Source organism: Ambystoma mexicanum, chromosome 3p, assembly GCF_040938575.1.
Source record: "Ambystoma mexicanum isolate Mex_15411 chromosome 3p, UKY_AmexF1_1, whole genome shotgun sequence".
In the NCBI taxonomy this organism is placed as follows: domain Eukaryota; kingdom Metazoa; phylum Chordata; class Amphibia; order Caudata; family Ambystomatidae; genus Ambystoma; species Ambystoma mexicanum.
Genome location: NC_090925.1, coordinates 396410898 through 396423512, shown reverse-complemented (window position 1 = coordinate 396423512; position 12615 = coordinate 396410898). Strand labels below are relative to the sequence as shown.

Genomic DNA, 12615 nt, shown 5'->3' with positions numbered 1-12615 from the left:
GTCTGCTCAATAGTGTTTTGGAGAGTGCTCTTCATACCTCTGAACTTCCTTCTCGTCCCAGTATCTCACCGAGAGTTCCCTCGAAGGTAGACCTGACTCTTCTTAGTCCCAGTACCTTTACTATTGATCTCCCTTGGGTCAACCATCTTCATCATCCCAGTACTATTGTTACTCATCAGAGTACTATTGTTACTATGAATATGACATGTGCGGTATGCAGTTTTTATATCAAATATATTATAATGAATTAACATATATTGAATATTTGATAACAAAAAATAATGCATTTAGGGGTGGGGTAATGGATTAAATATTTTTGGGTAACGGTTGGGGTGGGTTTTTAGGGTTGGGAAACAGCAGTTTGGGGGAGTTAAAAAAACAAAAACAAAGTGCATTCTCTAAAACAAAATGTGTTATAAAATATTCGATATATTTTCATTCTTTATAAAATATTTCCGGAAAAAGACACGTACATGGGTTGGCAAGGTAAAAGAGGGTTAGGTAAGGGGAGCAGAGTATATTACGCTTTCTCCTTGGATAGTCATCCCTGCCCCCACAGGGTGGGGGGGGGAAATTACTCCCCACGAGATCCTCCTGCTGAGTACCATCCCCGGGGGACTATCGAGTTCGTATTTTCTAAGCAGATGATTGATGCAGACAGGATATACTGAGCCTGCGCCTTCATAACAAAGGAATTAGAGTACACATAGGAAGTATAAGAACAGGTACTCTTACACAACAGCCAAGCCAGTTCAGACTAATTGGCTAATGCATGTTTTTACATGTTTTGCCTACAGAGTCACAAATAGCAAGCAGCAAGAAGCTGGATGCTAAGCCGGAGTGCAGGACCAACTAATATGGCAGATCTAGACTAGTTGTAAATAATGACAGGCTAAGTCTAACAAAAAGAGCAAAATAAAACATTGCTATAGGTGTATCCTACGAAAGTATAGGTGAAGAGTCTAAATACGACTGCGATAGAAGGGGGACTTCTAGATTGTATGGCTGCTAGCAGCATAGAGAAATAACCTTGCCAAACTTGAATAGAAAAGGAGGGTTACTAATCACCCAAGATATCATAGCTCATCTGAAGCGAGCAGTAAGCTCCTGAAAAAGTTACTTAGATTTGGGCTAAACAGAGGGATGAAACATGTTGGGCATTTCAACGGATAATATATCTAACAGGATCTGTAAACCAATTGCTCGAATATTATTATCGAATATATTTATTATTTTTTAAATAATAAAAACCAACAGTGGTAGTGCAGCCAGCAATTAGCAAGTTCTAGGTATAAGGCAACAGACAGGGTGTGTCTGATAAGTGCAGGAAAAAGAAGGCGGGGGGGGGATGTAGAGTTACAGATACAAACTCCAGTGCAAAGATTGCCAAGAGGCAGTGCTGGTCGCTGGCAGGGTGAAGAGGTACCTGGGCCTGAAAGTCAGAGGCTAACCAGGTGCACGATACCGAGACAGAGTAGATCAGCAGGTGAGAGGAGGAGCAAAAGCAGAAACAAAGGAAGGTCTTGAGGTGCTTCCGGAACCATAGATGGTTCTCTGCAAGTTTGAGTGGCAGAGAGGCTGTGCCAGAGCGAGGCCCCGGCCAAAAACAGATCTACCCACAGCTTGTTTCCTTGAAAAACGACTGACCTTGGGGGAGGAGCGAACCACTCAGGAGGGAAGGTATTTACGGAGGGACAGCTGAAGGTATTTTGCACCCAGGCCCCAGAAAGCCTTGTGGACAATGCTAAGGGTTTTAAATTGAATCCTTGCAGCCACTGGGAGCCAGTGAAGAGATTTCAGGCCTAGGACACGTCTCGCAGTCCTGTTCTGCATGAGTTGCAAAGGGCAGAAGCAGGTAGATTTAGAAAGAGACTGTTGCAGTAATCCAACCTAGAGAGAACAGGGCTCGAGAGACAGTAAACTTTTGGGGGAAGGAGAGGAAAGGAAGAATACCTCTGAGGAGGTGTAATATGAAGTTTGACATTTTAGAGACAAGAGATGTGGGTGGAGAAGGAAAGAAGGGAGTCAAAGATGACCCTGAGGTTCTTAGCCTTGCAGGTGGGGGTAGGAGGAGGCAGGCAGGCCAGAGAGTGACAGGAAAGAGTTCTGAATTCAATGTTCAGGTGTTGGCGGCACACCAATCACAAATGGCAGATGGGCAATGAGAGAAGGAGACGAGGTGGCCGAGGGAAGCCTGAAAATGAGTTGAGTCAGTTTCCATTTTCTGCTCCCCCAGGGCTGCCATGCTGGGTACTCCCCTGGCTATACCTCAACCAAAATGCCCATGCCCGAGAGAGAGAGAGATCTCTAGAATCAAAGTAAACCTGCATAATCGCTGCACGAGATTTTAATTACAGATGAAGAGAAAATGCACCATCAGCAGCAAGCAGATGCAAAGCCAATAATCCTTTCTTTTAGGTACTTTTAAATGTATGCTCAACAGGAAAATGTATATGGTTTACTATTTCATAAGGAAAAATAGGTAATGCAATTGTTGAAATATTACACGTTTAGAGATGAGGAGTTGTACTCTTGGAACCGTCCAATAAAATGGTTTCACTTTTCTTTCTAGCCTTTAGCTGGTTTCTAATAGTAATTTGCCCAGGATAATCGCATTTGGTCAACTGCTAAAGCACGAAGTGATTGAACCAAGATCGTACTATTTAGTTAAGTGAGAAAGCCAACAACTTCTTCATAGACCGCATCTTTATGTGGTGTGGAGGACCTGCACCTGCAAAACCACAGGCAATGATCCGTATTTTTCCTAGACTTTTACCTCCTGTATATGGCATTTTTCAAGAGCTCCTCCAATTGTGGAAGATGAGGGACCGTAGTTATTGAACCCAAGGAATGTGTCTTGTATCCACTATTTGGCCATCTGTAGAAGCAGAGAAATATTTGCCAAAGAGCACACCGAGATAATTCAAGACAGTAGTGCAATAACAGCCTATGACTAGAAGGTTAAACAGATCATTGCAGTTGCCATATGAAGGTGATCTTGCTGGAATTGGAACCGAAGTCACAGAGACAAATATTTCATCATCAGGTTTCATGAATAATTACTCTTACATAAGTGGAACTCATTTATGCATGCACACAGTATCATGGCCAGCGTTCACGGCCACTCCCAACACCTACCCGATTGGAGGATCGATCACGCCTCGCAGTGGCACCGGTGCAAACAGCGGAATGTTACATCAGTACTGCGGGCGCCGCCATCTTGGATGGATGGCACAGGCACCAAGTCCCGGCCTGCGCCTGTGCCTTCTGGAAGGCTTTTCAGGTTGGCAGGACAACCTCAGAGGCCAGGAGCCTCGATCCCGCTACGCTCTTGTATTTAAACCCAGCATGGCCGGAGAAGGGCGCCTCTCAACACGCTCTGCACTGGCATTAAAGTGCCCCCCTTTTTTTGCATCCCGACTCCTACCAGTACCCTGTCTTTCCCTGCTACCCTCTTGGCCTTGCTTTTGGATTCCTTCCAGTTACAGTCTTGCCTTCCTTTTCTCTAACCTGGACCTGCCCGCTTCTTTCCCCTTCCTGGCCGGACCCTCTTGCCTGGCCCTGTTTTGCTACACTAGCCTGCTTGGTTTTCACTGCCTGCTTTACCAATGTACCCTTGTCAGCTGCTTTTGACTATTGCCATCACTTGACTGCTGTGGCCTTCCATCTTGCCCACATCTGCTCTCGCTGCCTGTTCTCGCAGACATCCAGTTCCTCAGTTCAGCTCTCGTCACTGTCCCTGCTACATGTTAATCTGGAGAAGATAGTCCATGATGCAGCGAGCAGGCCCCTAGGTGCCCTTCTGTGTATGCTCACTGGGGGGTTTCTGGGGTCAGCTCCTTCTCCATATTGCAGCATTCGGGACTCCTGAAGTGACAAAGAAACCAGCCTGCATCGCCCACAGAAAACAGGTACTCAACAGCACCAATATACTGTGCCCGACAAACAAATACACACACAGTGATCAATGGCAAGCTTTTAAGTATTCATAACCACTGTAACTTCTACTAGGCACCATTCCATCTTTAGGCCCATTTATAAAAGAGGACCAACCATAGGCAAATATGCCTTGAGCCTTCTCTGAAAAGAAGCAACACAGTAAGTGCCAGGCCACATCGGGTACTGTGAGCAATAAACCTAGACATGTTTAGGCAGGGGTATTCTCCGATGCAAGTGACTTGCTCCATTAGAATCATGTGCTCCTTTGAAGAGAGGATATGGCCACCTCAGAATCCTGGCAGAGAATGCTATACAGGTGGGAAGGGGCATATTTCAGAGGCATGTGGCAAGCCTTTCTAGCCCCCTACTGGTGTACAGCCACCCGCGCTGCTACAAGTCCTGTTGCCCTTCATGCTCTTGGACTCTGTGGAAGGAGGAAACGGAATTCTACAGGACCAATTTTTAAGTCTATTTTTATACAATCAAGTAATGTGTGTTCTGAAATGACCTACTATATAATGGAGAGACTGTACACAATCAATATTTACAAGCCGAGAAACAATAGTAAGGCATTACACTGTTTGACGAACCCCAGTGCTCTCTATGCTATATGTGATAATCTTGTGTTGAGACCAACAACGTTCCTGTTCTATCTGAGGAAAGCATGATCTACTGAGATCCATGGTATATCTTTTCTATATTAGGAGTGGAGTGTGCACCACTGAAGGCTATGTTACATCTGCTTTATGGAGAAGAGCTTCTACTGCAAAGACAAACTCCAAATCGGTTCTCTGCGTGGGAATATTCTACACTTGCTTTACCACTTACACTGATCCACTCCCCCTATTCGATATGACAAAAGATTGCATTGGGGTTGCCCTGATGCGCCTTTTCTGTTTGTTGTTGGAGCCTGCACGGCTCCTCCTCAAGCTGGCCTGCTCTGTGTACGTATCCTTAAAAAAGAAAAAAAAGAAAATTATGCTGCTGTTGTACCTTTTCTATGCATGCCAGAGAAGCTCATAGTGTTAGTGCTCATATGTTCCATTTGTGAGACAGTGTCTGTGCTAACGCACCCTGTGCTTTATCTGGTAAGCGTGAAAGACACTTTCTATCACGATGTGGCCCACTGCCGCTTGACACTGACTACCATACAGTTATCGTTTTGCACATGCCAACTGGATGGCGCATACTTTCTTGCGAATGTGAAAACTTTGTATCCCTTGAAATTGCATTTACTCTCAAAGTTTAAAAGCAGAAAGTAAAATACCACCTTAGAATATCTTATCTGGAGCACTGGGTATACCTTCCTTTCTACAAGATTGATCTATGGTCCACCTTAACGGTTCCACATGCACCAAAGCCATACAAAAAATAGCCCTTTCCCCTTCTACAACACCCACGTACATCCGTTACATGTACATCTTTTCCCCATTCTCTTCCCCCCATTCCTTTTCCTCCACAGACTAAGGTCTAAATAACTTGCGCAAGCACACAATCCAGCTTAACGACAAACCAGTAGCTCTGAGACCATCACAGTCATAACTTAGAACAGCATGAAATCCTTGTAAACTAACATACCATAAAAGGTCAAATGTGTAGTGATGCACACGTTATGTGCCAAACTTGAAATGTGCAAACTTTTAACTTGTAAGTGCTGAGTCAGTGTGAAATAGAAAAACACCAATGGTTTGAGGTGGCAGTGTTGGGGATGAAGGGAAGAGGAAGATAAATGGACTACCAAAACCACACTCTGTGGCTTCTGCAGACATCTGCATAGCAAATGTGTGCCTACAGCAGTTTATACAAGCTATAAATTAAACTGGCAAGTACATGCAAACAATTATTTTTCAGAGTTGCAAAACTCACGACACTGCTATACCGTAAAGGGCTTGTTAGTTCCCCTCAAGCCTGAGGCAATGCCGTTTTACACTACCTTTCCTATTCCTCATTAGTCCCACCCAAACGTTTCCCTGCACCTTACTGCTAGGCTAGTGATTGGGTCACCAAAATATCATCATGATGCAACCTTTCTTGCTCATCTTCACTGGCATCCAATCCCTTTTTGGTCATGCTCGACGTTTGCCATAAGACCTCCAAGGCACTTTTTGGAGGACACTCAATTTGGTCCCATGTTTAGGATTGCAGGTGGTAATTCCTCCCATAGTGGAGACCTTTTTTAATAGGAGGGCCTCGTCTCATCGTGCTCTTCCAGCCATTACCTTAGGATTTGGAATGCTTTGCCTCCTAACATTTGTTGGTTGCCTTATTTAGCTCGGTGAATTAGGTTGCCTTTCTTGCTGAGTCTTCTAAAATTGTATCTTTTTTAGCCTGGCTTTACTGTACAGTTCGCTACCTTTGCAATTTTAATTTAATTCATAATTCTGTTTTGATCTCATTAATGGCGATTTATATTGTTCCAGATATTTATTTATTAATCTATGGAAAATGCTCCAACTTGAGGGTTCTTGTGCGCGTTATGAATTGCTTAAATAAATAAATATTACATATGAATTCTTCATTATGTGCTTATGACCAGGAGTGCTAAAGGACTTAGCCCTACATTAGCATCCCTACCCAAGATGGTAGCCGCGAATTAACAAACAGGAAGGCTGCGGTCCCGATTACGAAGACTGGACGTTGCGGCTCCTTAGACTCATAACTAAATACTGAGAGTCTACATCTAACAAACTGAAAAATAGGTAAGCGTGTTAACTATAATAGATTCGAAAAGGCTATGCTAATAAAGAATATATATAAATACAGCGGGACACGTCTAAACACAAAGCTGTAATCAAAACTAAACTCCCGGCAGCCACTATAAAGCCTGTCTCTCTTTCCCCATTTCTCTATGCTTCACAGATGAAGGCATCTGGCCATCGAAATACGAACCCACCGTTTTTCAATCTATCGTGGGTGTTAACAGCACAGTGAAACTGAATACAGGGATTCACTGTCCAATGAGATTCTCTGCACACAAGACACAATAAAATAATGACGGTGAGCTCTTTATATTGTATAAGGTTCCCTTTGTTTACTGCCTAATAAAAGTCTCTCCACCAGTACTACTTGTCCTAGCTTCTGCCCACTGCCATCTGTGAAAATTGATTCACCTCTAGGTCCGATCTCACAGCTAGAACTAATTTGGGGACTACCTTCAAGACCCGCTATCTACCATCCGAATATCCATTCTAGAATAGGTAGGTCATGCTTATATTCTTAAATTTTCACCTCCATTAGGGCCCAGTATAATGAATAGTAGATTTTAAAATCTGTGTAAATTTAAATTGCAAGTCGAGCTAGACCTAATTCAAGTTCAGCTTTCGACCAAGAGGAACTATCCCTGCTTGATTCAGGATCCTACCTCTTAAAGATTTCCTCAACATACTGGACCAGGTAATTTATATTCCAGGTCTAGACATATATAAAATGAAATTATATAAAGTATCAGAGCAATAGCAGCTTACCCATACCCATTTTCTTGTTTTTAAAATCAACAGTCACATCTTGAAAATACAGATTGATGTTTGCACTGACAACAGTTGTTGTTATCGCTAACTAATGCTATTGCAGAATGTCTTGTTTTTTATTGTAACACTAAAATATATAGTGACATATCTCCTGAAGAAAGTTCCAAGAACAATGTATGAGAACTGAAACATGTCAAGTTCCTCCACCCAGGCATGAAGTAACCAGGGTGAAGCATCTAGCCCAACAATATACTAAGACGGCTAGTGCCCCAATAATAGTCAATAAATGTAAAGGATGTCTACAGTACATACACTACCTGACCTTATTTAGGTATATGTGTCACAACCACATTGTCTGTTTTTAGACAGTGTTTTAATATTTAACACTTTAGGCGACAACAGATCGCTTTGGATGTTTTTCGCTTTTTTAAATTATGAATATCTTTTATTAAAATATTTACTATGTATAACGAAACAGTATTGATTTAATGTGTACTTACTGTGATTGTTGATAAAAGCCAACTACCTCTTATGTATATAGTTAGTTACTTTTCCCAATAAAAGGTAGAGCTACCACCAAAGTGGTTCTCTTGGATTTCCCCCTTTCAGTGCATTGACTGCATCTACTCCCAGATCCTTCTAACCAGTTCCCTCATCGAAATCTAAGGTGGCCCTTGGAAGAGGATTCCACTTTTAACAGGAGGGTGAATGTGTTTTTTTGTGGACTAAGTTAAAAACTAGCACTAAAATGGCACAAATTGATGACCATTATCTAAACAGGACACTCCAGCTCGGTGCGGGTCAAAAGCTGAACCTTGCTCATTGCACTGGATGCATTTCTAGAAATTGTGGCCAGTAGCAGCGGGGGAGAAGCAGGAAATGTTTTGTAAACATTACCAATGAAATACCAATCATATCTGTGCAAACCAGAGGAAAATGCTGCTTCCAGAAGGGGAAGCAACAAAGGACATCTCCCAAAATGGTGAAAATTGCCAGGAAAGGGGAATTCTGAGATTAGTCCATGACGTACAGATAGGGGTGGGGCACAGACAAGATAGTATTCTTGCACTGGTTAGTCAGTAAAGATCTTAATGTAACCGCGTCTTCGGAAGCTTTGTTTCTGATCCTGACTGTTGCTCAGGCATTCCCAACCAGCAGGGAAAGTGTGTTTGGTCTCATGTTGCCCTTAGGGCAAACACATGTGTATTGTGAAGGCATCATGAGGCAGAAACAGACACAAAAGATATAGTTTTGGCTACAAACTTTTATTGTAAGGAAAATAGGGTTGGGAAAAGGTTTCCCTTTCGCTATTCAAAGTGGGAATTTCCCTACCCAACTCAAACCAAGGTCTGTCTAGGTCAGGAAGGCCAAATCAAATGTTCTGTAGGTCTCCAAACCCATTCTTGCCCTCACATACTACTTGGATCAAAATGTGTAAGATTTGAGTCTCAAAATGATAAGTGTTCAACAAATGTTCCACTGGCTTTCACAGCTCATGGCTTGAGACGGGATTCCCCTTCCCCAAGTTTTCAGGCAATTCAAAATGATAAATCGGGGGTGCGTCCCAGCCCCTTTTGTCCAAAAAAAGGTTATTCACTTTCCTCAAGACCCAGTACTCGAACGTTCCCACAATACTTTCAACTGACAAGCATGGGGTGCATTTCAGCCACGCTTGTCTGGCAAAGTTCTCAGAAGGTTCACAAAGCAAAATTTCCTGCACTTGGAAACTGGTGTATTCTCCTGCCAGATTTCCCAAGAATAGATCAATGTCAAACACAAGAAAACTGTACTCGTCTGGCTGGAGGACAACTTGATTTACTCGCGTGACAGGCTTCAGAGTTCTTTCAATATGCAAATCACAGGGTTTCTTCTTCAGTGGGAACCTGGTATACTCCCATACCAGGTTATCACTTCTATATTGGTGTGGACAGTGCTTGCTTTGGTTACTTGCGGCCAGTTTTAGCCAACACCTGGCCAGGCGTGCATTCTCTTGGCAATGCTTGCACTACAGTTCGATATTCATATGACTTGCCTGCCCTTCGTTCACTCAAGTGAAAGGATCTGCGCGGCACACGCAGACAACATTGGAGCACCCAGAGTCACTTGCCTCAAACTCACCGGTTAAGATTTTTCTCCGTCTTCCGGTGGGTGTGCGTAGGACTTCAACATGTGCAGCACCTCCTGACCATTCACCGGCTCTCCATCAGGTCGCTGTCACTTCCGCCATGCTAGAGGTGAGCCGCCTTTGGCTCCTTAACGTCACCGGTGCAATCCAGCCCACAGGGACAACTTGGCTGCATTCACCTTCTCGGCCTTCCATTGCGTAAACTCTGCAAGGGGGAAGACGAGAGGTACAGACCCTCTCAGGATCCACAGTGGTCCCAACGCCCTCTTGCCTCTACAGCCCTGCTTCGAACTGCTTCTCCTGCTTGTTCCCCTTCTCCTCAAGTCTGCACTCGAGAGGGATATTTATAATGCTGAGTCTTTCTCGGGTAAAGGAGATCTCCACTCATTAGCCGATTATCACGATCCTAGTACTCGGTATCTCTCTTTTTCGTCTCAGTACCAAAGTGGTGTTTTATCATGTTCATCTTCCCAGTACAAAAGTGATGTGTGTGACTATGGTTATCAATAGGAAAACAGGGAATGGACTTAAAAATCGCCCATGAAGGCTTGTGGAACCGAAGGGACATCGAAGGGAAAAGGAGAATACTGTAACACTGTATATCATCTTCAGGCACCCCATCTCACCTCCCCCCAGGTAGGCCTCTCTCGCAAATCCACCCCCACGATCACGATCTGGCAACTTCAGCCTTTCCCCAGCCACCTGGGTGAAGGATGTTTTAGGGAAAGGATTGAGGATGCTCTCACATTCCTCATAGTATATACATGTCCAAACTTTCTTTTGGGAAGTGGGATAGGGTAACCAGTCCTGCAACAGCCTCAGCTCCCTCCTCCCCCAAAAAAGACTTCTATATACACTTCAATTTCAATGCAAAAGAAGGATCCCATCGCAATTCTTTTTGTCCCTGTGTCCCAAAGATGGGCCAGGTATTTTTTATTGTTGCAGGAATGTGGTCACTCAAAAGGTTAAACACTCATTTGGCTCCAGATCTGCACCAGGACCATGGGAGTCAAACAGACTCTCAGAATACAATGTGTGACATTTCAATTCTGAGGAAATGGGGAGGAGTATTCACTGGACCTAGCAACAAACGACCCACCAGCTGCAACTGTGATAGACTATGGTTCAACGTCATTTCCCCGATCCCCTTTTTTCCGACAGGTGTTTTGCCGCAGGAGTTTTGCCAAAAAAGTTAACCGAAATTCTTTTCACATTATTTGTGGGGGGGTCCCCCTCAGAGACCCCTTTAATTTTTGTTTTTTATTTCCCTTCACCCCCCGCAATCCTTTATTTACCCTTTCCCACCACCAACAAACAAATTTCAATGTACATTTTCAGCAAAACTCCCACGGCAAAACACCTGTCGGAAAAACGGGTGTTGGCAAAAGGAAGCAATACACATATTTGGGGCTGACATATTGCCTTCTATTTGGACATGGTCTTCTCATGTGGCCTTACAGAAATGGATGAATGAGGCCGATTGGACTCTGGTAATAGAGCTGCTAGAAGCCCTTTTTCTAAAAACATGCTAGTCTTCGTAGTTCTTGATAGGACATCAGCAGAGGAGCACTAGAGATAGTCTCTCAAGAAACGCAATTAGCAATGCAAGAGATTTCAGGGGATTTAGCACAAGATGGAAAAGAACGATGCAGGGGTCTTGGACCTTCCAACAGTACAAATAGAACATTACCAGGAGTGACCAAGCTCTCTGGAACAGATATCAGTAGCACTAATATCTTTCGCATGTAGCCTCTCGGGTCCGTCCTATGCATTTGAATTGCAAAGAAATATATGTGACTCGAGAGTGCTCTGTGCAATAACTAAAAAAAAAGACAAGTTGCGACTAGAACCAGATTCCTAAAAGCAGGTTATTCAGGTTGTGGGTCAACTGTAGAGAACTTAAGTGATAAGGTTTTGCTTTGCGAGATGCATTTGACATACCGCATACACACCACTGCCTGCAGGCTGCCAGTTTAGCAAAGGAAGAAAAGCCATTAAAAAAAATAACCTAATCAGAGTAAGATGCAAGCCGCACAAGGAAAATTCACGAATTTAAAGCAGCTTGTTCTTTTTTTTTATGTTTTCAGAAAGTGTTACCAAAATTCTGAAAAGGAGGACTACTGGCTTTAGAAGACCAGTTCCCAAGGAGAGAACAAGGCAGAAAACAGAACCAGTGCCAGAACTATGACCGAAAGAACAGTCCCGACAGTACAGAGACACATGCATAAGGGGCACTTTCGAAATAATTTCTTATAATCAAGAACAGTTTTATGGGCTGGTCTGCTACTAAATACAGTGGTCTCAAAGAGGCGAGTGAAAGAGAAAGAGCATGACAGATACTCTCTTCAGCAAGGCAGGCAAACACTTCCAATTCATTAAGCACAGGCACATTTGCTGTTAAAACGGGAAAGCTTCTTCACCAACAAAATAAAAATATTATTTCTCAATAGTGAATTTCAATGTGGTTTCACCTAAGAATGTACTTTTCTATATGTTTAACAGTATGAATTTGTGTGCAGCACTCCGACTCATCCCGCAACGAAGCAAAGTGGAAACGGGTTTTAGTCTAACACAAATTTGGGGAATATCCTCATTAAAAGATTAATGGCTGAGCCAGCCAAGATGTATACCTGTGATTACAGGTTTCCACGGGTCTCTGTAGTAAGCACTCAACTCAAAGGCAATTACAAAAATGTTCTGAAAAACAACATATGTATAATAAAACAACATGTACAGTGTTTGCTGCCTCAAGATTTGAAATTATGCGAGTCCAGTATTGACCAACACAATGATCCAAATCCATCAACATCGCCAGAACAAAAGGCTGAGCGAGCTTATCTGGGATTCGTACCTGTGGCAGGAAGTAACACAAACATCTCAGCAGTGAGCGTCAAATTCACCTATCTTTCCGAATCAGTTGAGAATCGCGATACAAACATACCATGATCGGTTATTTTTTTAATAAACAAATCATAAAAAGTCACAATCAAATCACCCGTTTGCGAAGTTGCTACATCGACATGCAAACTTCCTCAACCTACATGGTCCAGGAGGTTTGATGCAAGACTGTAATGCCTTTTTTGT

General features: G+C 43.2%; 1 protein-coding gene across 4 annotated transcripts in view; it reads right to left on the bottom strand.

Moving 5' to 3' along the window:
- LOC138580491 (serine/threonine-protein phosphatase 4 regulatory subunit 1-like) overlaps positions 1–12615 on the bottom strand; it is a 918772-nt gene that overhangs the window by 773830 nt on the left and 132327 nt on the right. The window lies entirely within an intron of this gene.